Source organism: Heptranchias perlo, chromosome 37, assembly GCF_035084215.1.
Source record: "Heptranchias perlo isolate sHepPer1 chromosome 37, sHepPer1.hap1, whole genome shotgun sequence".
Lineage (NCBI taxonomy): Eukaryota > Metazoa > Chordata > Chondrichthyes > Hexanchiformes > Hexanchidae > Heptranchias > Heptranchias perlo.
In genome coordinates, this window is record NC_090361.1 from 13324278 (window position 1) to 13351971 (window position 27694).

The window sequence follows — 27694 nt, forward strand, 5'->3', positions numbered from 1 at the left end:
GGAGAGGGATGGAGTTCGTGACTAGGGAACAGAATTTGTGGCAGGGGCAAAAGTCAATGGTTATGGTCTTCCCAATGTTTAATTGGAGGAAATTTCGGCTCACGCAAGACTGGATGTCAGACAAGCAGTCTGACAACACTAGAAGCAGCGGAGGGGTCGAGAGAGGTGGTGATGAGGTAGAGCTGGGTGTCGTCAGCCTACATGTGGAACCTGATGTGTTTTCGGATGATGTCGCCGAGGGGCGGCATGTAGATGAGAAAAAGGAGGGGCCAAGGATAAATCGTTGGGGGACTTCAGAGGTAACAGGGCAGGGTGGGAAGAGAAGCCATTGCAGGTGACTGGATGGATAAGAATGGAACCAGGCGAGCGCAGTCCCACCCAGCTGGACAATGGAGGAGAGGCATTGGGGGAGGATGGTGTGGTCAACCATGTCAAAGGGTACAGACTAGTTGAGAAGGATATGGAGGGATAGTACCCCATGGTCACAGTCACATAGGATGTCATTTGTGACTTTTTTTTATTCGTTCATGGGATGTGGGCGTCGCTGGCGAGGCCGGCATTTATTGCCCATTCCTAATTGCCCTTGAGAAGGTGGTGGTGAGCCGCCTTCTTGAACCGTTGCAGTTCATGTGGTGAAGGTTCTCCCACAGTGCTGTTAGGAAGGGAGGTCCAGGATTTTGACCCAGCGACGATGAAGGAACGGCGATATATTTCCAAGTCGGGATGGTGTTTGACTTGGAGGGGAACGAGCAGGTGGTGTTGTTCCCATGTGCCTGCTGCTCTTGTCCTTCTAGGTGGTAGAGGTCACGGGTTTGGGAGGTGCTGTCGAAGAAGCCTTGGCGAGTTGCTGCAGTGCATCCTGTGGATGGTACACACTGCAGCCACTGTGCGCCGGTGGTGAAGGGAGTGAATGTTTAGGGTGGTGGATGGGGTGCCAATCAAGTGGGCTGCTTTGTCCTGGATGGTGTCGAGCTTCTTGAGTGTTGTTGGAGCTGCACTCATCCAGGCAAGTGGAGAGTATTCCATCACACTCCTGACTTGTGCCTTGTAGATGGTGGAAAGGCTTTGGGGAGTCAGGAAGTGAGTCACTCGCCGCAGAATACCCAGCCTCTGACCTGCTCTTGTAACCACAGTATTTATATGGCTGGTCCAGTTAAGTTTCTGGTCAATGGTGACCCCCAGGATGTTGATGGTGGGGGATTCGGCGATGGTAATGCCGTTGAATGTCAAGGGGAGGTGGTTAGACTCTCTCTTGTTGGAGATGGTCATTGCCTGGAACTTGTCTGGCGCAAATGTTACTTGCCACTTATCAGCCCAAGCCTGGATGTTGTCCAGGTCTTGCTGCATGCGGGCTCGGACTGCTTCGTATTCTGAGGGGTTGCGACTGGAACTGAACACTGTGCAATCATCAGCGAACATCCCCATTTCTGACCTTGATGAAGCAGCTGAAGATGGTTGGGCCTAGGACACTGCCCTGAGGAACTCCTGCAGCAATGTCCTAGGGCTGAGATGATTGGCCTCTAACAACCACTACCATCTTCCTTTGTGCTAGGTATGGCTCCAGCCACTGGAGAGTTTTCCCCCTGATTCCCATTGACTTCAATTTTACTAGGGCTCCTTGATGCCAACTCGGTCAAATGCTGCTTTGATGTCAAGGGCAGTCACTCTCACCTCACCTCTGGAATTCAGCTCTTTTGTCCATGTTTGGACCAAGGCTGTAACGAGGTCTGGAGCCGAGTGGTCCTGGCGGAACCCAAACTGAGCATCGGTGAGCAGGTTATTGGTGAGTAAGTGCCACTTGATAGCACTGTCAACAACACCTTCCATCACTTTGCTGATGATTGAGAGTAGACTGATGGGGCGGTAATTGGCCGGATTGGATTTGTCCTGCTTTGTGTGGACAGGACATACCTGGGCAATTTTCCACATTGTCGGGTAGATGCCAGTGTTATAGCTGTACTGGAACAGCTTGGCTAGAGGCGCAGCTAGTTCTGGAGCACAAGTCTTCAGCACTACAGCCGGGATGTTGTCAGGGCCCATAGCCTTTGCTGTACCCAGTGCACTCAGCCGTTTCTTGATATCACGTGGAGTGAATCGAATTGGCTGAAGACTGGCTTCTGTGATGATGGAGATATCGGGAGGAGGCCGAGATGGATCATCCACTCGGCACTTCTGACTGAAGAAGGTTGCAAACACTTCAGCCTTGTCTTTTGCAATCACGTGCTGGACTCCGCCATTATTGAGGATGAGGATGTTTACAGAGCCTCCTCCTCCCGTTAGTTGTTTAATTGTCCACCACCATTCACGACTGGATGTGGCAGGACTGCAGAGCTTTGATCTGATCCGTTGGTTGTGGAATCGCTTAGCTCCATGATTAGGGCCATTTCATTGCTTTGGTTGGGACGGAAACCAGATTGGAAAAGTTCATACATGGAGTTGCAGGAAAGTTGGGCACAGATTTGGGAGGCGACAAAAAGTTCAAGGGCTTTGGAGAGAAAAGGGTGGTTGGCGATCGGGCGGTGGTTTGCAAGGCGAGAGGGGTCAAGGATGTGTGGATCTTTTGAGGAGGTGGGTGATGACGGCAGATTTGAAAGGGACCGGTACCTGAGTAGAGGGAATCATTTAAAATATCAATTAACATGGGGGCCAGGAAGGGAAGTTGGATGGTCAGTATTTGGTAGGACTAGGGTCAAGAGAGCAGGAGGTGGGTCTTATGGACAAGTTAAGCTCAAAGAGGGCATGACGGGAGATAGGAGAGAAACAAGTGACAGATGCAAATACTGAACCATCCATCACACACCAAATCATCACACACACCAAATCATCACACACACCAAATCATCACACACCAAATCAACACACACAACAAATCATCACACACACCAAATCATCACACACACCAAATCATCACACACCAAATCAACACACACACCAAATCATCACACAAACCAAATCATTACACACCAAATCATCACACACACCAAATCATCACACAAACCAAATCACCAAATCAACACACACACCAAATCATCACACATCAAATCTTCAAACACACCAAATCATCACACAAACCAAATCATTACACACCAAATCATCACACACATCAAATCATCACACACCAAATCAACACACACCAAATCATCACACATCAAATCATCAAACACACCAAATCATCACACAAACCAAATCATTACACACCAAATCATCACACACACCGAATCATCACACACCAAATCATCACACACACCAAATCATCACACACATCAAATCATCACACACCAAATCAACACACACCAAATCATCACACATCAAATCATCAAACACACCAAATCATCACACAAACCAAATCATTACACACCAAATCATCACACACACCGAATCATCACACACCAAATCATCAAACACACCAAATCATCACACAAACCAAATCATTACACACCAAATCATCACACACACCGAATCATCACACACCAAATCATCAAACACACCAAATCATCACACAAACCAAATCATTACACACCAAATCATCACACACACTGAATCATCACACACCAAATCATCACACACCAAATCAACACACACATCAAATCATCACACAAACCAAATCATCACACACCAAATCATCACACACCAAATCAACACACACATCAAATCATCACACAAACCAAATCATCACACACCAAATCATCACACAAACCAAATCATTACACACACCAAATCATCACACAAACCAAATCATTACACACCAAATCATCACACACACTAAATCATCATACACATCAAATCAACACACACCAAATCATCATACACATCAAATCATCACACACCAAATCATTACACACACCAAATCATCACACACACTAAATCATCATACACATCAAATCATCACACACCAAATCATCACACAAACCAAATCATTGCACACCAATTCATCACACACATCAAATCATCACACACCAAATCAACACACAACAAATCATCATACACATCAAATCATCAAACACACCGAATCATCACACACCAAATCAATACACACATCAAATCATCACACACCAAATCATTACACACACCAAATCATCACACACCAAATCACCACAAACGAAATCATCACACACACCAAATCAACACACACCAAATCATCATACACATCAAATCATCACACACATCAAATCATCACACACCAAATCATCACACACATCAAATCATCACACACCAAATCATCACACACATCAAATCATCACACACCAAATTATTACAAACACCAAATCATCACACACCAAATCATCACACACCAAATCATCACACACACCAAATCATCACACACACCGAATCATAACACATCAAATCATCAAACACACCAAATCATCACACAAACCAAATCATTACACACCAAATCATCACACACACCGAATCATCACACACCAAATCATCAAACACACCAAATCATCACACAAACCAAATCATTACACACCAAATCATCACACACACCGAATCATCACACACCAAATCATCACACACTAAATCAACACACACATCAAATCATCACACAAACCAAATCATCACACACCAAATCATCACACACCAAATCAACACACACATCAAATCATCACACAAACCAAATCATCACACACCAAATCATCACACAAACCAAATCATTACACACACCAAATCATCACACAAACCAAATCATTACACACCAAATCATCACACACACTAAATCATCATACACATCAAATCAACACACACCAAATCATCATACACATCAAATCATCACACACCAAATCATTACACACACCAAATCATCACACACACTAAATCATCATACACATCAAATCATCACACACCAAATCATCACACAAACCAAATCATTACACACCAAATCATCACACACATCAAATCATCACACACCAAATCAACACACAACAAATCATCATACACATCAAATCATCAAACACACCGAATCATCACACACCAAATCAATACACACATCAAATCATCACACACCAAATCATTACACACACCAAATCATCACACACCAAATCACCACAAACAAAATCATCACACACACCAAATCAACACACACCAAATCATCATACACATCAAATCATCAAACACATCAAATCATCACACACCAAATCATCACACACATCAAATCATCACACACCAAATCATCACACACATCAAATCATCACACACCAAATTATTACAAACACCAAATCATCACACACCAAATCATCACACACTAAATCATCACACACACAAAGTTATCACACACACCAAATCATCACACACACCAAATCATCACACACCAAATCACCACACACACCAAATCATCACACACACCAAATCAACACACACACCAAATCAACACACACACCAAATCATCACACACCAAATCATCACACACCAAATCATCACACACACCAAATCACCACACACACCAAATCACCACACACCAAATCATCACACACACAAAGTTATCACACACCAAATCACCACACACATCAAATCATTACATACCAAATCATCACACACCAAATCATCACACACACAAAGTTATCACACACCAAATCATCACACACACCAATGGAACTGTCACATAGACTGAATCATCACTCAAACTGGGCCATCACACACGTAACTAATGTTACCTCTCAGTACATCACACATGGGAATACAGAAAAACCGGAAACATTGAAAACATGCTTTGACTTAGAGGTGGCCTGATAGAGATCTATAAAATAATTAAAGGGCTTGATGGCGAGCCCATTGAGAGATTATTCCAGTTTAACAAGTTGGGGAGAACCAGGGGACATGAGTTTAAACGATGGAAGAGTAGGAATAGACTGAATGTTGGGCGGTTCTTCTTTTCCCAGAGAGCAGTGATCCTCTGGAATGTGTTGCCGGCTGGTGTGGTGGGTGCCGACTCTCTGCCTTCAAGAGGGAGCTGGACCAGTTCCTGACTGGGACAGAGATCACATCATATGTACCACTATTATATAGAAAGAATTTCAAAAAACAAACATCGCTGGATCATTAAACCAGCATCATAACCACTACACTACAGCACTATATTGATAATTCTTTCCATCTTTCGAATGTTCACTCATGTAATTTGCAGTCTCCGAGTCTTCAGCGCATTTCGTGAGTCATTTTTTAATAGTGGTACAGATGCACAGAGCTAACACTCCCGAGTTCAGACAATGCACAGAGCTAACACTCCCGAATTCAGACAATGCACAGAGCTAACACTCCCGAATTCAGACAATGCACAGAGCTAACACTCCCGAGTTCAGACACCACACAGAGCTAACACTCCCGAGTTCAGACACCACACAGAGCTAACACTCCCGAGTTCAGACAATGCACAGAGCTAACACTCCCGAATTCAGACAATGCACAGTGCTAACACTCCTGAATTCAGACAATGCACAGTGCTAACACTCCCGAGTTCAGACAATGCACAGCGCTAACATTCCCGAGTTCAGACAATGCACAGCGCTAACATTCCCGAGTTCAGACAATGCACAGAGCTAACACTCCCGAGTTCAGACACCACACAGAGCTAACACTCCTGAATTCAGACAATGCACAGTGCTAACACTCCCAAGTTCAGACAATGCACAGTGCTAACACTCCTGAATTCAGACAATGCACAGTGCTAACACTCCCAAGTTCAGACAATGCACAGAGCTAACACTCCCGAGTTCAGACAATGCACAGTGTTAACACTCCCAAGTTCAGACAATGCACAGAGCTAACACTCCCAAGTTCAGACAATGCACAGAGCTAACACTCCCGAGTTCAGACACCACACAGAGCTAACACTCCTGAATTCAGACAATGCACAGAGCTAACACTCCCGAGTTCAGACAATGCACAGTGCTAACACTCCCGAGTTCAGACAATGCACAGTGCTAACAGTCCCAAGTTCAGTCAATGCACATCATATAGACGGTAAGTGTCTTTACAGATAACATGTGGTCCATGTGATCTCCTGGGCTGGTTTCGATTGCCTGAGGGGATTGGTGAGGAATTTTCCAGAATATTTTTTCCCTTCTTGGCCCTGTGTTTTTTCCCTGATTCTTTGCCTCTCCCAGGAGATGTCATGGTTCCGGGAGGGGTGGGAAGTGTTTAGTCAGGATGCTCCGGCCGTCACGGTGTGTGGGGCAGGATTGATGGGACAGCTGGTCTTTTCCTGTCCATCAGTTTCATATATCCGTATGTAGAGAGCTGACTTCTTGTTTGTGAGAGCACATCATTCCGAGTTCTAGATTTGCTTCGTACTTTGTACAATGTCTCCGTTTCCATTGGGAGGGCCAATTTGGGTACACTGTCTCCCTTTTCCTCCCTTGGACACCATGAGGTTGTGACAGTACCTCATACGTATCTCCAGTCTCGAGCTCAATAGTCCTTGGGTGGGGTAGGGATTCTGTATGTCGTGAAATAATGACCAACCATAGCTGTAATCCTACTCATGGGTATCTTGTTGTATCTCAGAAGGGCTGGGATACAATTCTCCTGACAGGACCTGCACATTCAGAGCTTAAAGGCTCCATATTATGAATGGCCTGGTGAGGTCCTTGTGGAACTTTAGAGAAGACCTGTTCAAATTGAGCCCTTGAGCCATGCTTCAAATGGCTGCCTGTGTCAGTCGTATCCAGCGGCAACCGGTCACATGCTCAAGGCCTAATTTTCTTTGCTTATCCTGCTCTTTGTAATCTACACTTTGCCTTCACGGTTTCAAAGTGAGTTAAAAGAAAGTTTCATGGTAGAAATATCCTAAAGAAATACTTTTCTCCCTCCCATGAGTTGGTTTCCCTTAAGTTCCATTCTCACCTTCCTTCAGAGAGGTCATTCAGATGAGATGTTAAACCAGGGCCTCATCTGCCCTCTCGGATGGATGGAAAAGATCCCATGGCACTATTTCAAAGAAGAGGAGGGGAGTTCTCCCCGGTGTCCTGACCAATATTTATCCCTCAACCAACATCACTAAAAAAACAGGTTATCTGGTCATTTATCTCACTGCTGTTTGTGGGATCTTGCTGTGCACAAATTAGCTGCCGCGTTTCCTACATTACAACAGTGACTACACTTCACAAAGTACTTCATTGGCTGCAAAGCGCTTTGGGACTCCCTGAGGTTGTGAATGGCGCTATATAAATGCAAGTCTTTCTTTCTTTGGCAAGGTGAAAGATGGAGTGACTGGTGATAATTGCTGTCTGTTGGCCTTCACACATGTAATTGCTCCAATAAATGAAGGAACAGTTTCCACCAGGGACTGCTGCAAATGTGATTTCTCACCTAATACAATAGACAAACAGTCAAAGGACTCGGCCTGACCCAATCAGCCTACTCTCCCATCAGAGCCTACAAACTATTGGGGCCTGACAGGAAAGCTCTGAAGTGTTAAACAAAACAAGAGAGAAAGCAAACCTTGTGCTAAGACCTGCCTAATGAACATGTTCTGTACTGTTCAGGGACTTACGTAGAGATTGTAATACAAGAGCAATTTTTCTTAGAGGTGATCCTATAAAAATGAAGCAAGCGCATTGCTAGCTGGAGTTTAGAGAGGCTCTGAGCTTCTTTCCCAATCATTCTGTGCGTTGTCTGATCTCGGGAGTGTTAGCTCTGTGCATTGTCTGAATTCGGGAGTGTTAGCTCTGTGCATTGTCTGAACTCGGGAGTGTTAGCTCTGTGCATTGTCTGAACTCGGGAGTGTTAGCTCTATGCTTTGTCTGAACTCGGGAGTGTTAGCTCTGTGCATTGTCTGAACTCGGGAGTGTTAGCTCTGTGTGTTGTCTGAACTCGAGAGTGTTAGCACTGTGTGTTGTCTGAACTCGAGAGTGTTAGCTCTATGCTTTGTCTGAACTCGGGAGTGTTAGCGCTGTACATTGTCTGAACTCGAGAGTGTTAGCTCTATGCTTTGTCTGAACTCGGGAGTGTTAGCGCTGTACATTGTCTGAACTCGGGAGTGTTAGCTCTGTGCGTTGTCTGATCTCAGTCGTGCTGGTGCTGTGCATTGTCTGATCTCAGTCGTGCTGGTGCTGTACATTGTCTGAACTCGGGAGTGTTAGCTCTGTACATTGTCTGATCTCAGTCGTGCTGGTGCTGTGCATTGTCTGATCTCAGTCGTGCTGGTGCTGTGCATTGTCTGATCTCAGTTGTGCTGGTGCTGTGCCTACCTGACCATGACTGGATCAAATATCACACTCCAGGCAAAATCTATGGTTGATTATTGTCCGCCCAGTGGTAGCAATACAAATCTCGTTAGTTACACCAGGCAACCTTCTCGTTATAACACAAGTCTAACTACACCTCAGTCCTGCTCCCACACTCAGTCCTGCTCGCACATCTGGGGAGGTCCTGCTAACACACTCTCGAACTCTTGGCCAGAATAGCTTCTCATCGGATAGTTAATCCCTCTCTCCCATCATACTCTAACCTCTGTCTCTAGTGCCTCTTGTCTGTCTCTACTTTGTCTTTACCACTGGTTCTTCAAGCCTTTTGAATCAACCCCTCCCCATACGTTACCAACCCTCCCGAATTGTCCTGGAGTCTCCAGGAATTAAAGATTAATCTCCAGGACAATACCCGGGAGAAAAATCATAGGGGCATTCGTTTATTACTTATAAAAATATTGGACATGGGAGGAAAAGGCTGTTTGACTGACAGTCAAGAGTCATCCAATTGGGTAACAAAAAGTCTGTTCCTTTTTCTATTGGTGTAGGAAGGCGAGGATGGACATGACGGTGTGAGTGTGGGGGCGGGGCAGTTGGCAGCAGGTCATGTGATGAAACCTCCAGGAATACGTCCAACCAGAGTTGGCAACCCTACCCTCCCCCCAGCAAAAAAATCGAATTGAGCACCTGTGCAGCCTCACAGAACATGCACTGTTAAAGTTGAGGTGTCAGCCGTAGCTCAGTGGGCAGCACTCTCACATCTGGGTCGATAGGTCGTGGGTTCAAACCCTACTCCAGAGACTTGAGCACATAATTTCAGTTGACACTTCAGTGCAGTACTGACGGAGTGCTGCACTGTCGGAGGTGCCTTCTTTCGGATGAGATGATAAACTGAGGCCCTGTCAGGTGGATGTAAAAAGATCCCACAGCACTATTCAAAGTAGAGCGATCTGGTCATTTATCTCACTGCTGTTTGTGGGAGCTTGCTGTGTGCAAATTGGCTGCCGTGTTTCCTACATTACAACAGTGACTACACTTCAATGGCTTTGAAGTGCTTTGGGACGTCATGAAAGTTGCTATATACGTGCGAGTTCTTTCTATTAACGATGGTGTAAAGGCAGGGTCTGCACTGTCTCTCCACCTGACTGAATGAGGTGGGGTGGACTCAGGGAGCTGCAGTGAGGCCAATAGATAAACAGGAGATCAAAGAAGTGTGTTTCCAAATGAGATGTGATGGGCTCAATCGCCTGTATTTTAAGGCCTGGGGATTCCTGAAACATGCAGCATAACAACCATTGCAAAAGAAACCTTCCATCAGTGTCATGCAGCAAGGAATCCTTTGAAAACTCAGTTTCTTTAGTGCCAGCCTAAACAATCATGAAAACCAAGAGAGAGAACAAAGAGGAAGATATGCAGCGAGAGAAGAATAAAGGGAAAGGAAACTAAAAGAGAGGTAGAGACAAGTGCACGAGACAGAGAAAGAAACAGAAAGAATAGCAGCCCAGGAGAAAGAGAAGAACAGATATAGGAAGAGACAGTGAGGGAGAATTTCAGAAGAGTTCTCCTGATTTATTGCCGTAACTTTAGCGGAAGATCGGTGGACGTACTGTAGTAACGGCATAAATGGCTGTTTTTAGTCATTGGCACAATTTCTCCAGGGTTTACCTTCTAAGGAAGCAGGGTAACACCAGAACATCAGAAATAGGAGCAGGAGTAGGCCATACAGGCCCTCGAGCCTGCTCCGCCATTCAATAAGATCGTGGCTGACCTTCGACCTCAACTCTACTTTCCTGCCCAATTCCCATTTCCCTTGCTTCCCCTAGAGTCCAAAAATCTATCAATCACAGCCTTACACATATTCAACGACTCAGCATCCGCAGACCTCTGGGGTAGAGAATTCCAAAGATTCACAACCCTCCGAATGAAGAAATTTCTCCTCATCTCAGCCTTAAATGGCCGACCCCTTATCCTGCGACTATGCCCCCTACCATCTACGGTAGATGGTAGAGCTACATTTTGGAAAGAATTAGCTTAGTGCAATCACGATGTTAATAAGTTTAGGGTAATACTCGAGTGGTTCTTGGGTGACGCAACAGTAAACTGAAACCTGTTTGATCACATTGTGGGAGGTATTGATAAGAAGACTATTTGATCACAGCGTGAGGGTTATTGATCAAAAGGAGTAAAGATGGTTAGATTAAGATCTTCACAAAAAAATCCTCAGGCGAGTTTGAATAATAATTAAGTGGGTTTGCTTGCAATTGACAACACAGGATGCATGTGATAGTGGAGCTGCTGAATTTGGATCATAAGGGGTGGGTAAACGACATGACAGGAACGAGCAAGGGTATAAACTGGGAGATAGGAAAACTTGTAGAGAATCAAAGGAGGAACACCAGGATGAGGCAGGGGTTATGTCTCTATCCAAAAGAGCATTTTGCTTATTCCTCTGTACTATTGCTAAAGTGATTGTATTTACTTAACTTATTCCATATCAATAGTCATCGCACAACCAATATGGAGTCTCCTCGAATGTTTACACCGCCGATCTTCCTCCGGAATTACAGCGGGAGATAGGGGGAGCCCCCCGTGGAAATTATCCCCACCCCCCCCCTCCCCTCCAGCGGTAGGGGAAGAGACAGAGCAAGCAAGCGAATGGGGGAGGTAGTGAGAGCCAGTGGTAGAGTGAGAGGAGGAAAAGGAGTGTGAGAGAGAGGAAGTTCTCAGAACTCTTGCAGGAAGGTATAAGGTACACAGGGCTCTGTCCAACATTTCATCCCCGGCAAGGCCTCCTTACTCACGACCTCGAAAGGCTGACATGATTCATCATCTCATCTAGCAAATACAAGCCTTACTGTACATTGGCACAAGGATGACATCTTTGGTGAACTGGAGAACTGCTCAGCGAATCAAAGAAAAAACAACTAATAACTGTATTTATGAGCATGGAATGTCCTTCAAAGAAAGAACTTGCATTTATATAGCGCCTTTCACATCCTCGGGACGTCCCAAAATGCTTTACAGCCAATGAAGTGCTTTTAAAATGTAGTCACTGTTGTTATATAAGAAATGCAGTGACCAATTTGCGCCCAGCAAGATCCCACTAACAGGAAGTAAATAACTGATCAGATAATCTGTTTTGTTTTGATGGCGCTAATTGAGGGACAACTCCCTGCTCTATTTGAAATCGTGCCCTGTTCTCCTTCCACTATGTTCCATAGGATTTTTTACACCCACCTGAGGTAGCAGGTGGAAGCTTAGTTTAATGTCTCATTTGACTGAGGACACCTCTGACAGTGCAGCACTCCCTCAGCACTGCACTGAAGTGTCAGCCTAGATTATGTGCTTAATTCTCGGAGTGGGGCTCGAACCCACGACCTTCTCACTAAGTCCTTCACAACTGTCCACAAGCTGGTTGTATAACCTAACACAACGTTCAGATGGACTCAGTGTAGCATTCTCAAATGAAACTGAGGCAACACCTCTAAGGTATTTTGATACGTGACAGGTGACAGTCAATCAACTTCTTCTGTCAAGTTCTGTTAAGTGCAGGTGTCCCAGTGGGTAGCACTCTCACATCTGAGTCAGACAATTGTGGGTTCAAGTCCCAATCCAGAGACTTGAGCACAAAATCTAGGCCAGCACTCCAGTCCAGCACTGAGGGAGTGCTGCACTGCTGGAGGTGCCGTCTTTTGGATGAGATGTTAAACTGAGGTCCCGTCTCCCCTCTCAGAGGAATACCATCTATGAGGAAAGAGCAGGGGAATGGGACGAATTGGATAGCTCTTTCGAAGAGCCGGCACAAGCACATTGGGCCGAATGGCCTCCTCCTGTGCTGGATGAAAGGATCCCATGGCACCATTTCGAAGAAGAGCCGGGGAGTTCTCCCCGGTGTCCTGGTCAATATTTATCCCTCAACCAACATCACTAAAACAGATGGTCTGCTCATTACCACATTGCTGTTTGTGGGATCTTGCTGTGCGCAAATTAGTGGTTGCGTTTCCTCCATTACAACAGTGACTACACTTCAAAAAAAGTATTTGATTGGCTGTAAAGCGCCTTGGGACATCCTGAGGTCGTGAAAGGGGCTATATAAATGCAAGTTCTTTCTTTCAGGAGAGTGCATTTCTGCCAGTTGATGGCCTTTCAAGGAAAACTCACCAGTTTTCCCGTGCTTTCAAAGAAGGTCAGATGCCTTTTGAAAAATATATTGAAGTTGGTCAGTAAACTTTCCCGTCTGTACAATAGAGATGCAAGATGTGTAAAGGTGGACATGAGGGAGCATTCTCCATCCAATTGTCCCTCTTTCTCTCTGTCTTGATCCTTCACCTCCTCTTGCGTCTCCCCTAGCAACATGGCTGGGAGCCCATTTTCAGACACGGGCCTAATGACCACCCTACAAACCAGAAAGGTAGTCCTCCCAGGTGAGTCACCCCAACAGCTTCCCCCTCCCCTTTCCCCGTTGCAATTAATAAATTCTTCTTCAGTCGCACTCTCATTTCCCAGCAAAAAAAAACATCTCCACCTCCGTTGCTATGGTGCCTGCTAACGAATTCTAATTTATTCATTAATGTTCCCTCATCCACTAAACAACCCACTACCCACAGGAAAGTGCATCAGTGCACAGAAAGGATACATCTGCATTTATTTGTTCAATGGGTTTAATTAACTGTGTCTGCACAAAAGTGAAAGCAGGAAGTTTATCCGATATGCGTCTTGGAATTGCCGGTGGCACCTAATACTTTTCTTAAATCACCCGAAATTAAAATACGCCGTTTTAAGGCAAAGGTCTGTAGCTCGTCCCCGAGTGGGATATACGGGCATCTTATCCGCAGTTAATTGCAGACTTCAAGTAGAGTTCTGATGGCTGGCGTCTGCAGTGAGTCACACGGGAAACGCATTTTAGTTCAGCGTTCCTACCATGTGTTGTCCTAAAAAATCCTTCGCCACACAGCCTGTATATATAACGATGTTGCTTTATGCAGCCAATGTGTACATCAGTGTCACCCAGCTCATATGTTGATAAGAACATCAGAAATAGGAGCAGGAGTAGGCCATACGGCCCCTCGAGCCTGCTCCGCCATTCAATAAGATCGTGGCTGATCTCCGACCTCAACTCCACTTTCCCACCCGATCCCTTGATTCCCCTAGAGTCCAAAATTCTATTGATCTCAGCCTTGAATATACTCAATGACTGAGCGTCCACAGCCCTCTGGGGTAGAGAATTCCAAAGATTCCCAACCCTCTGAGTGAAGAAGTTCCTCCTCATCTCAGTCTTAAATGGCCGAACCCTTATCCTGCGACTATGCCCCCTAGTTCTAGGCTCTCCAGCCAAGGGAAACAACCTCTCAGCATCTAAAACAACCTCTCAGCATCTAAAACAACCTCTCAGCATCTGATGGTCTCCTCACGGTAGCTACGGTGTTTTCCTAACTGTCTTATGTATTGAGCTTGGTTGAGTGTTAGTATTGTTGCTCTTGCAGTAGGGTTGCCAACTCTGGTTGGAGGTATTCCTGGAGGTTTCATCACGTGACCTCCTGCCTCCAACCGCCCCTCCCGGTCAAACAGCCTCTTTTCCCCATCTCCAATATTTTCAGAACTATTAAGTGAAAGTGTTCAAAGAAAATGAGAAGCACGCTCGATTTTTTTTTAATGCTCCTATGATTTTTTTTCCTCCCGGGTGCTGCTCGCAGCAGTTTCCAGGAGATTGACCTTTCAGTCCTGGAGACTCCAGCACAATCCTGGAGGGTTGGCAACCGTACCTTGGAGTCAGGCTGTGGGTTCAAGCCTCACTATGGACTTAAGCACATAGTCTACGACGTTACTGCAACGTGATATTGAGACATGGGGTCTGAACTTGCTAAAAACTTGGGCCGTAGCATTGACGTATCTACGATGTACGCCATTATTACGGTGCAAAAATTACTGCGCAAGTGTGCCAGGCCATAATTTCTTGGGACTTTTGCCATTGCTCCAAACAGACCCTCGCCTAAAAAGTACAACGGCTAATCATCATAGCCCTTCCTCCATTAAAATCAATGGCGAGATCGAGTTTGCTGAATTAATGCTACTATGATCGACGCAGGCACTTAGACACTTACAGAAGGCCCCTGGAGGGCTCAGAATGTTTGGTGCAATCACAGGAATCGTAGTTTACTGTTTAAATTAAGAAATAATTGTGTTGCCCTCAATAGGTGCTATTTTTCATTATTCAGTGGTGCAGTTGTGATAGGGTCTGCAAGCAGCAGCAGTGATTTATATCTAGGGAGAGTGGGTTGTTGAACCCGAGTCTTAAACAGGCATCCGAACGTGACTTTATGTGTAATTCGGGTCATTAGTCCGATGCATTGTGAATGTGGTCGTTAGTGATCACAATGTGCTCATTTACACCTCATTACAATCCAAGTAGTAAATCAGAAATAGCACAGGATTACAGACTTCTCGAGCAACTGCGAACTGAAAGCCTCTGATTTCCATGTTGTTCGTAGAACCTCAATGAACTAACCCGACCGATATAAAAAGGCGAATCAGCTCTCTATAATTTGAATACTTCGAAAATGGGATCTTTAACTTCCATCTGAGAGGATATACAGGGCCTAAAGATGGCTCCGTTGACAGTGCAGCACTCCCTCAGTATGGCACTGGGAATGTCGGCCTATATTGTGTGTTCACGTCTCTGAGGTGGGACTTAAACCCAAGACCTTCTGATTCAGAGGCAAGAGTGCTACCCACTGAGTCGTCTCATCTCATCGCAGTGGGGTGTTAATTTGGCCATTGGCCTCCCCGTTCCCAATCCCCCCACTGAGCTCTCTGCCGCATATTCTAGTTATTTTTCCAGCAAGTTGCGGCCTGAGGTCGCCAGTGGAGAATCGGCGAGCACAACAGCTTTGCCGCCAATGTCGTCATGGCAGCGAGTTCCGGGCCTAAGAGTCTTTTGGACGAGATGTTAAACCGAGGGCCCGTTGGCCTGTTCAGGTGGATATAAACGATCCCAGGGCACTGTCGAAAAGAAAGGCAAGGAGTTCTCCTGGTGTCCTGGCCAACAATCTTCCCTTCAACCAACACCATGAGAAAGGAACTGGTACTTTTACTCATTTGCTGTTCGTGGGATACCGCTGTTCGCCAAGTGTCAGTGGGTAGCATTCTCGCCTCTGAGTCAGAAGGTTGTGGGTTTGAGCCCCAATCCCAAGACTTGGGCACGTCAGCAAACCAGATAATCTACTCATCTATTTCAATACAATTTACGGAGGGAGTGCGGCACTGTCAGAGGTGCCGTCTTTCAGGTGAGATGTTAAACTGAGGCCCCGTCTGCCCTCTCAGGTGGATGTAAAGGATCCCATGGCACTATTTCAAAGAACAGCAGGGGAGTTCTCCCTTGTGTCCTGGCCAATATTTATCCCTCAACCAACACCAAAAAACAGATTTTCTGGTCATTATCGCACTGCTGTTTGTGGGATCTTGCTGTGCGCTATTTGGCTGCCGTGTTTCCTACATTACAACAGTGACTACACTTCAAAAAGTACTTAATTGGCTGTAAAGCGGTTTGGGACGTCCTGAGGTTGTGAAAAGCACCATAGAAACCCAAGATCTTCCTTTCTCGTCCACGTTGCTTGTGATAATGACGCCCTTCGCAAGGTTCTCCAACTCCCTGAAGCGGGCGGAGGTCCCAGAGGGGCAGCGTTTGGTTCCGTATCAAGTGTGACATCTTTTCACATCTCCCCGCCTCCCCCCGCAATCACAACGGGAGAACCCGCAGCAATTCCTGGGCCCCGGCTTGCTCAATGAAATCGTATTCAGTGACTCTATTTTCTTTGCACCGTTGAATAATTCATCAGGATTGGCGGAATTGTAGGCTCTCGTGTTGACAAGCCTGATAACAGCAATGTTGGAGCTTAGAGAGTGAGGACAATCTCCCTATCTGTCCTGTAAAGAGTACAAAAATAAACCACGCTCTTAAAAAACAATTACTAGACTGCGACTTTGGAAGGCCTGTCGTGAAGAAACATTCCAGTTTTATCTGAAATTAAGTTATTCAGCCTTTCTAACAAAAATATCCTTTTATCTCTAATTTTTTGTTAATATGTTCAACTCTTCGATTCAATGGAATTCTTCACAGGGTCGGACACATTGCAAAAAACCTCGGGCTTAACTGGATTTTTTTTTTAAACACCATCAGCATTTCATTTTTTCTGCACAGCCGTTGTATTCGCATGCCTGTTGCCCGGAGACTGACAGAACGCTTTGTCAAGAGACTTAAGGTGCCTGTGAATGCATGCCACCAAACTCCAGGATGCTCATTTCATGCTACCAGTGGAACAAAGATTTAGAGAGGCACGCAAAGAAATTCAATAAGCTTGGTTAGACAGTGAGTGCAAACCACGGCTCAGTGGGGAGTGCTCCCACCCCCAAATCAGAAGGTCCACTCCAGAGGCTTGAGCCAACAATCTAGATCCACGCTCCCCAATGCCGTACTGAGGGAGTGCTGCACTGTCGGAGGTGCCGTCCTTCAGATGAGTCGTTAAACCAAGGCCTGCTCTGCCCTGGACGTAAAAGATCCCATTTTACAATTTTGAAGTGCAGGGGAGTTCTCTCCAGTGTCCTGGTCAATATTTATCGCTCTACCAACATCACTAAGACAGATTATCTGGTCATTTATCTCAGTGCTGTTTGTGGGATCTTGCTGTGTGTAAAATGGCTGCCTCGCTTTGGGATGTCCTTAGGTTGTGAAAAGTGGTGTATAAATGCAAGTCTTTCTTTCTTCCCAGTGCCTTGACTTCTACCACCGAGAAGGACAAGAGCAGTCCTATCAATGGGTTACCAACTCTGGTTGGAAATATTCCTGGAGGTTTCATCACATGACCTCCAACCGCCCTGCCCCCACACTCCCGCCATTTGTCGCCCCAGATCCATCCCCATGGGGCCAATTGGTCAGAGAACAGACTCTTCGTTACCCCATTGGATGATTCTTGACTGTCAGTCAAACAGACTTTTTCCCCATCTCCCAATAAAGAAAATGGAAAACAAATCTGTTATACCCCAAAGATTTTTTTCCCGGGTTGCTTGTGGCATTTTCCAGGAGATTAATCTATAAATCATGGAGATGCCAGGACATTGCTGGAAGGTTGGCAACCCTACATATCATGGGGGCACAATGACCTTCTAGTTCCCCTCCAAGTCACACATTATCTGGACTTGTATGCATATCAATGACACTAGGTCAAAATGCTGGAATTGTCTACCTGACATCTTTGTGGGAGCACCATCCCGACAAGGACAGCAACATTTCAAGATGAAGGTCCACCAGGATCTTCTCAGGGCATCTAGGGTTGGGCAATAAATGTTGAAATTTCTAATTACAAATATTGAAACGTTCGGCAAAGGAGATTATTAAGAAAAGAGCTTCTGTCTCCTGTGAGTTTATTTAGACCCCAGGGTGAGTGTTAATGAAAACTATGTACCAATGATGAGGGCACTTTGCTAAAGTGACAGGCAGTAGTTTGCAAAATGCCCAGCATGAAATCATTTTTCAGTCACTCTACTGCCCTTTCCTTGAGGTCAATACTTGAAGAGGCCAGCAGAAACGATGAAAGAAAGAGACTAGCGGAGTGAAATGGAAGAGAGGGAAACTGGAAGAATGAGATGGAAGGGAGGTGGGAGAGGAGCATACAGAATGAGACAGAAGAGAGAAAGACTAGCACAGTCAGACAGAAGACCGAAACGGCAGAGAAAGAACGGAGGTCATGTCAAGCTCTCCAGAATGCTCCATTGCCACCCCCTCCCTATCACAGTCACCTCCTCCAGCAATACAACCCTCCGAGATCTCTGCGCTCCTCCAATTCCAGCCTTTTGCACATCCCCCATTTTAATCACTCCATGATTGGTGACCGTGCCTTCAGCTGCCTAGGCCCTAAGCTCTGGAATTCCCTCCCTACACCTCTCCACCTCTCTACCTAAAACTAGTATCAGTAATGGTGGCCATGAAACTACCGGATTGTCGAAAAAACCCATCTGGTTCACTAACCCATCTAATGAAGGGGATACACCCGCACTCACTGGATATGAGTATCCCACTGGATATCAACCCTTAATTTAGAGCTGGAACTCGACTCCCTGGGATTATCTGGATGTAGGAATTGAACCCTCTATTTTCTGATTCAGAAGCAGGTATGCTACGGCTAAGCCCTGCTCTTCAGGATGAAGGTTATGGAGGGACAGCGAGAAGCCCAGGAGACACTACCCGTGTCATCCCTCCGACCCCCAGCCTCATGCTGTGAGGTAGCTCCCGGTCGCTGAGCCCCCTCAATGGTTTTTCTGGGATCGCGAATTCCATGCAAAAGTCTGTACCTGCCACATAGTGGCGCTGCACATTGGCGCCACAAAGTGCTGTGCGACGGCGCTGCCTGCAGTATAGCTTCTCCTGATCATCCGGTGGGAAAACGTATCACCCAGTGTAACACTGATCTACACAGACCAGTAGACCCCAGGTTCTGACCTCGGTCTGTGCTGAGTTACGAATCGCAATTGTGGGAGCTACAGTTGGCTTCAGCTCCCTTGGGCCGGAGACGGGGTGGGGGGGGGGAAGAAAATCACCCACAGTTCCTACTTCCAACTTGACTATGTAGTGACTCCAACTGGAAAATGTGGAGGAGGGACAGGATCAGACGTAGCTGTGATGCCACATATAGTCAAATAGTGGGCTGGCACTCACTGTCTAGGCCCACACATGAAGAATGGCTACTTGACTGAGGTATCGGAAGGTGCCCAGTGTCTATGGGATTGCATTGTAGAATTTTACAGCACAGAAGGAGGCCACTCGGCCCATCGGGCCCATGCTGGCTCTCTGAAAGAGCAATCCAATTAGTCCCATTCTCTGTACCCTTTTAAATATTCTTTACCATATCCAGGGCTCAGCACCAGAGAAGAGAGGAGAAAATGGGAGGGACTTTCACAAAAAATGGCGCGTCAACGAGACAAAGATAAATCGTTCATGGCTCTCCCTCCCTCACGTGCCCCTCCCCCTCCCTTCACCCCTCCCCTTTGCCCCACCATTGGTGGCCGTGCCACCTCTGAAATCCCCTCCCCCTCACCCCTCTGCCTCTCCACCTCCCTCGCTTTCAAAAAACCAACCCCTTTGACGTTGATTTTGGTGACCTCTTCTACTCTCTCTTACTTTGCCTCGGCGTTGGCATTTTGCCTCATGCCCCTTTCAAGCACCTTGCAACTACGGTCGGACATATTCCTGGAGGTTTCATCACATGACCTCCCGCCTCCAACCGCCTCGCCCAGTCAAACAGCACTTTGGTCCCCATCTCCAATATTTTTATAACTAATAAACGAAAGCGTTCAACGAAAATGGAAAAAAAAACCTCACCATTTTGTTTTTAACGCCCCTATGATTTTTCTCCCGGGCGTTTGCTCGCGGCAGTGTCCAGGAGATTAATCTTTAATTCCTGGAGACTCCAGGACAATCCTGGAGGGTTGGCAACCCTCTACCGGCAACACTTCTCTCCGTCGAAGGCCTTGTATAAACGCCAGGGGCCGTTTTAATCCCCACGAATAATCAATGAGACCGCACGCGGGGGATTCCTTCAACGCGGTTTGGTTTTCCGAAGGGTTTTCCATCTCCCATCTCCCAGTTGAGGTGTTGTCTTCATACAGGGCCTTTGCTTGTTCGCTGTGAGTTTTATTAAAGGCAGTCTGGTACATTACTCTTGGTTGGCTATTAAAACTCACTTATGTTAATGTGATTCCTGCAATAAAAAGCCAGTTGTTGACTTTATTTCCATATCAACTGAAATAAAACAGACCCCTGTGGAGCAGATATTGAATTACAGGATTCTAAAGTCGATGAATTACATTATCCAGATACTTTCATGAGGTGATTTTATTACATTTAATTATGTTATAATTGTGACACTTTCTCCCAGTGCTGCATTATGAATCATATTTTTCAGGAAAATCTTTGGTCACCTATTCTGTTATGTTGTCCTTTTGGCGGGAGGTGTTGGGTGAAGCCCCCTTGAGCCTCGCGTGCCGCAGTAGGCCGCAGGCTCGATCTGCAGTCTGCACCGAGTTAGGCCATCTCAGCCCCGGCCATAATTGGGATGCTGGAATTGGGGGCATTGAGGGGGGGAAAGGTGGGTGAAAAAATGAGCCAGAGGTCCTGCTCCTGATTGCTATTCATTGACTACCTCCCTCCCCATGTTTCCCATCCTGAGTGGCACCTGTCAATCAATCAGACTGGGAAGGAGCAGGGATAGTGGGGGAGCTAGCACTGGTGCAGACTCGAGGGGCCGAATAGCCTCATTCTGTACCAAGAGTTCCTTGGTCAAACTGACAGGTAGACATGGTATCCTCCAATCTCACCAATCACATGCAGCTGAAGCTACCACTCAGCATGGACCGCGCATGGTTAGCCAGTCTCAAACTTGTCACAAGCAGCTAACATTCAGTTCGGTCAGAGTATCCAGTGAACAGACCATAAGACCATAAGAGATAGGAGCAGGACGAGGCCATTCGGCCCCTCGAGCCTGCTCCACCATTTAATGAGATCATGGCTGATCTGATTTCTACCTCAACTCCACTTTCCCGCCCTTTCCCCAGATCCTTTGACTCCCTCGCTGATCAAAAATTTGTCTAACTCAGCCTTGAATGTATTCAATGACTCAGCCTCCACAGCTTTTTGGGGTAAAGAATTCCAAAGATTCACGACCCTCTGGGAGAAGAAATTCCTCCTCATTTCCGCCTTAAACGGGCGACCCCTTATTCTGAGACTATGCCCCCTAGTTTTAGATTCCCCCATGAGGGGTAACAGTGTTTCAGTACAGCTGTGCAAGGAGCAAATCAGAGTGCATCTGTTTCAGATTGGTTTTCAAGCTGGAAAGCTCCCTTCACAAAGCATCTACGATGCGGTGAGATATCACATACAGCCTGCTGTGCTCCTAGGAGGGGTTGGGAACTAACATAATCCCAGGAAATGGCTCAAATGGGAAGACATTCCAAGACATTAAATCAAAATTAAGGGCAGGGCTGACCCAGGAGCAGTGTATTGACATCTCAAAACAGCCAGCAAAGATGAGAGTTGAGATAAGGGAGGAATTCTCATTCTTGTTTTCAGATCCTTCCATGGCCTCGCCCCTCCCTATCTCTGTAACCCCCGACAGCCCTACAACCCTCTGAGATCTCTTCGCTCCTCCAATTCTGGCCTCTTGCGCATCCCCGATGTTAATTGCTCCACCATTGGCGGCCGTGCCTCGGCCCTAAGATTTGGAATTCCCTCCCTAAAGCTCTCTGCCTCTCTCTCCTCCTTAAGACACTCCTTAAAACTTACCTCTTTGACCAAGCTTTTGGTCACCTGTCCTAATATCTCCTTATGTGGCTCAGTGTCAAATTTTGTTTGATAATTACTCGTGTGAAGCGCCTTGGGACGTTTTCCTATATTAAGGGTGCTATATAAATGCAAGTTGTTGTTGTTTGTACTTTTTTGACTGGTAGGCCTGACTCCACCTCTCCTCACACAAAGATGGTGTAAGGGGACTTTACTCTGTATCTAACCGGTGCTGTACCAGACCTGGGAGTGTTTGATGGGACAGTGTAGAAGGAGCTTTACTCTGTATCTAACCCATGACTTGAGACGCACATGAGGTTAACACTGAAGGCAAAAAGTGAACAAAATACTCAACACTGACATTCCTTTAACTCGACGAGTTTGAAAATTCATCAAACAATCCAAACTAAAATTCTCCTCGTTTTGCAAACTCTGCATAAAAAGTACCACTTCCTGCAAGGATTGTTGGCAGATCTGGGCCAACAATTTGAACTGAATCAGATATGGTCGGTTTGGACATAGCCCATAAATTTATCTCTGAGTCAGCCCATCCAAGGGAAGTTTTCTGCAATGTTTCACAATGTAAAGTATGAAAGGAAGTCTCCTGAGTTCCCCTCCTGCTGACAAACACACTCAGGGGCCGCTTCAGAATGCAGGCGCAGATCATTGACAAATCGAAATTGGGCATGCAGCTGGGACGAGCGAATGAATGGCAAGGAACAATTGGGGACATCTTACCAACAGAAAGAGAAGCTGAACCTTGCATTAAGATAGAAGTGAGTTTAGGATTAGTTTTATGGAAGTAGGGATGAGGAGGTCTGTTCGACCAATTTGATGCATTTTTAGGGCAGCTGGGTTAGATACAGAGTAAAGCTCCCTTTACACCGTCCCATCAAACACTCTCAGATCAGGTACAGCACGGGTTAGATACAGAGTAAATCTCCCTCTACACTGTCCCATCAAACACTCCCAGGGCAGGTACAGCACAGGTTAGATACAGAGTAAAGCTTCCTCTACACTGTCCCATCAAACACTCCCAGGGCAGGTGTAGCATGGGTTAGATACAGAGTAAAGCTTCCTCTACACTGTCCCATCAAACACTCCCAGGGCAGGTGTAGCATGGGTTAGATACAGAGTAAAGCTTCCTCTACACTGTCTCATCAAACACTCCCAGGTCAGGTACTGCATGGGTTAGATACAGAGTAATGATTCCTCTACACTCTCTGATTAAACACTCCCAGGTCAGGTACTGCACGGGTTAGATACAGAAGTCAATGGAACAAAAATCAGATGAACAGTCCACTCCAGGTTATCACTCAGGTGGCGATGTGGAAAATTACCCCCATGTTCTTTTAGTGCTGTTGGTTGAGCAATAAATATTGGCCAGGACTCCTCGACTGCCCTTCTTCAAATAATACCATGGGATCTTTTACATCCATCTGAAATGGCAGATGGGACCATCGTTGAACATCTCATCCAAAAGACGGCCCCTCTGACAGTGCAGCACTCCCTCAGTACTGTACTGAAACGTTAGCCTAGATTATGTGGACAAGTCTCTGGAGTGGGACTTTGAACTCACGGCCTTTCACTGAGCCAAGGATGGGACTAGATGGCTGATGCACATTCACTGCCATTAAAGAAGGGCTCGTGGAAAATGCCCACTTAGAGTTGAGAGAACAAGGCTGCTATGGCAATAGGAGCGCAAGGCTGGGACAACAGCACCCCCCCAACCTGGAGACAGTCTAAGACAATGATGTAGAAACATGGGTCAGATAAAGTGTAAAGCTCCCTCGACACTGTCCATTGAACACTTCAGGGTCAAGTACAGAATTTAAATACAAAGCAAACCTTCCTCTGCTCTGATGCAAGTCAGGCTCAGCCCCAGGCTCTGAAGAATGCCCCTTGCTATGGGCCCCAGTCTCAATTTGTGACTCAGGGCACTTCTGTGCTGTGGCCTCATGAGTACAAGGAATTTGACTGAATCTCGTTCCTCACAGGACTCGAGATGGAAATCGTTGGGTGTGCAGTTTATAAGGTGTACAGGAACCCAGGGGTGGGGGGTGTTGGTTGGGGGATGGGGAGGCTAGTATAAGCCCTTTCCATATAGCGGTAATATCCATGGTAATATAGCTGAAATATCAGGAGTACGACATAACAGATCTCACTGTGGTACTGTTCTGGCCATTCTTCATCTGTGAACCTAGACAGCGAGTTCAGACAGACTATTCGACTGTGGAAGGCATCACATCCAAGCCAATTCGCGTCCCCTCTTATCATGCACATAGGGTGGACTTTCCGGCAGGTGTAACTGGAGAACGATCAGGAAGGACGTGCCCTGGCTGGTTTCTTTCCCTCTCCCCAACTCCCCTACCCCAGGAATCATGAAGCTAACTGCAGCTCACCTCAGCTGGCTGAGACTGGCACGGACCGGGGATCAAACAAAGGATCTTCCTGGTTTGTGTGGCTCATTGGCACATCGGTGGTGTCACTTCCCCACTCAGCTGTCAGAGGAGCCCAGAGACAACTCTTTGAACTAAAAGTCGACTCCAGAAAATAGATCATCCTTGCACAGACCAGCAATTTCACCACCTGAGCAAAATTTTACAACTGGAACAGATTAAAATAATTCCACATTTAGCCAGAGAGGATCTTTGATGCCATCCTTTCTTGCCCTGACTTTTATTTTTTATTTCTGCGACTAGGGAAGGTCCCTTTAGGAAGTCACGGTGTGAGGTTTTTTTTTATAATTCATTCTCGGGATGTGGGTGTCTCTGGTTAGGCCGGCATTTATTGCCCATCCCTAATTGCCATTGAGTAGCTGGCTAGGCCACTTAGAACCATAGAACCATAGAAAAGATACAGCACAGAAGTGGCCCATTCTAATCCCACCTTCCAGCACCCGGTCCGTAGCCCTGCAGCTTACAGCACTTTAGGCGCAGGTCCAGGTACTTTTTTAAAGAGTTGAGGGTCCCTGCCTCTACCACCAATTTGGGCAGCGAATTCCATACACCCACCACCCTCTGGGTAAAAAAGTTTTTCCTCATGTCCCCTCTAATCCTTCCGCCAATCAGCTTAAATCTATGTCCTCTAGTTCTTTAACTCTCCGCTAGGGGAAACAGGTACTTCCTGCCTACTCTATCTGGGCCCCTCATAATTTTGTGCACCTCAGTCAAGTAACCCCTCAGCCTCCTCTGCTCCAAGGAAAACAACCCCAGCCTATCCAATCTCTCCTCGTAGCTGCAATTTTCAAGCCCTGGCAACATTCTTGTAAATCTTCTCTGCACTCTCTCCAGAGCAATTACGTCCTTCCTGTAATGTGGTGACCAGAACTGTGCACAATACTCCAGCTGTGGCCTTACCATCATTACAGTTCCATCATTACATTCCTGCTTTTGTATTCTATACCTCAGCTAATAATGGAGAGCATTCTGTATGCCTTCTTCACAACCTTATCTACCTGTACTGCCACCTTCAGGGATCTGTGCACATGCACTCCAAGGTCTCTCACTTCCTCTACCCCTCTCAATATATTCCCATTTACTGCGTTTTCCCTTTTACTATTTTCCCTCCCTAAGTGCATTACCTCACGCTTCTCCGGGTTGAACTCCATTTGCCACTTTTTCGCCCACTCCACCAACCCATTGATATCTTCTTGGAGTCTACAGCTATCCTCTTCACTATCAACTACACCGCCAATTTTTGTGTCGTCTGCAAATTTGCCAATCATGCCCTCTACATTCAAGTCCAAATCATTAATATATACCACAAACAGCAAGGGACCCAACACTGAGCCCTGTGGTACACCACTGGAAACAGATTTCCATTCGCAAAGACATCCATCGACTTTTACCCTTTGTTTCCTGTTACTGAGCCAATTTTGGATCCAATTCGTCACATTTCCCTGTATCCCATGGGCTTTTACCTTTCTGACCAGTCGGCCATGTGGGACCTTTTCAAATGCCTTACTAAAATCCATGTAGACAACATCCACTGCACTACCCTCATCAATCCTCCTTGTCACTTCCTCAAAGAATTTAATCAGATTTGTAAGGCATGACCTTCCCTGAACAAATCCACGCTGACTATCCCTGATTAAACCATGCCTTTCCAAGTGACAGTTTATCCTATCTCTCAGTATTGATTCTAATAGTTTGCCCACCACCGAGGTAAGACTGACCGGCCTATAATTGTTCGGCCTTTCCCTCGTACCCTTTTTAAACAATGGTACTACGTTTGCAGTCTTCCAGTCCTCCGGTACCTCCCCTGTATCTAGTGAGGATTGGAAAATGATCCTCAGAGCATCCGTTATTTCCTCCCTGGCTGCCTTCAATAGCCTAGGAAACAATCCATCCGGCCCTGGTGACTTATCAATTTTCAAGGATTCCAGTCCCTCTAGTACATCCTCTCTCGTAATGTTTACCTGATCCAATATTTCACACCTCTCCTCTTTAACTACAATGTCCGGATCATCCCTTTCCTTTGTGAATACGGAGACAAAATATTTATTCAAAACCCTACCCACATCCTCTGCCTCTACACACAAGTTACCCTTATCATCCCTGATAGGTCCCACCTTTTCCTTAGCTATCCTCTTGTTCTAAATGTACTGATAAAACATCTTTGGGTTTTCTTTAATCTTGGGAAGGCAGTTAAGAGTGACTGGAGTCATGAATAGCCCAGAAGGGGTAAGGAGGGCAACTTTCCTTCCCTAAAGGACATTAGTTCATGCACGGTGACCAAAAGTGCAGTTCAACACATGGGGACTGGACAGGCAAAAATATTTACACTGGAATCAGATGGTCAGAAATGAAGCCACTGGCAGCTAGAGGCCGTGATATGGCGACAGGTAATTAGCCCGACCTCCATATGGTACACGTTGCTGTAAGTCATCCTCAGGCACTAGTCTGGGCATAGATTTCATTGGAAGACAACAACAACTTGCATTTATATAGCGCCTTTAATGTCGTAAAACGTCCCAAGGCGCTTCACAAAAGCGTTATCTCACAAAATTTGATACCGAGCCGCATAAGGAGATATTAGGACAAGTGACAAAGAGGTAGGTTTTAAGGAGGGTCTGAAAGGAAGAGAGAGAGGTGGAGAGGTTTAGGGAGGGAATTCCAGAGCTTAGGGCCTAGGCAGCTGAAGGCACGGCCGCCAGTGGTGGAGCGATGAAAATCGGGGATGC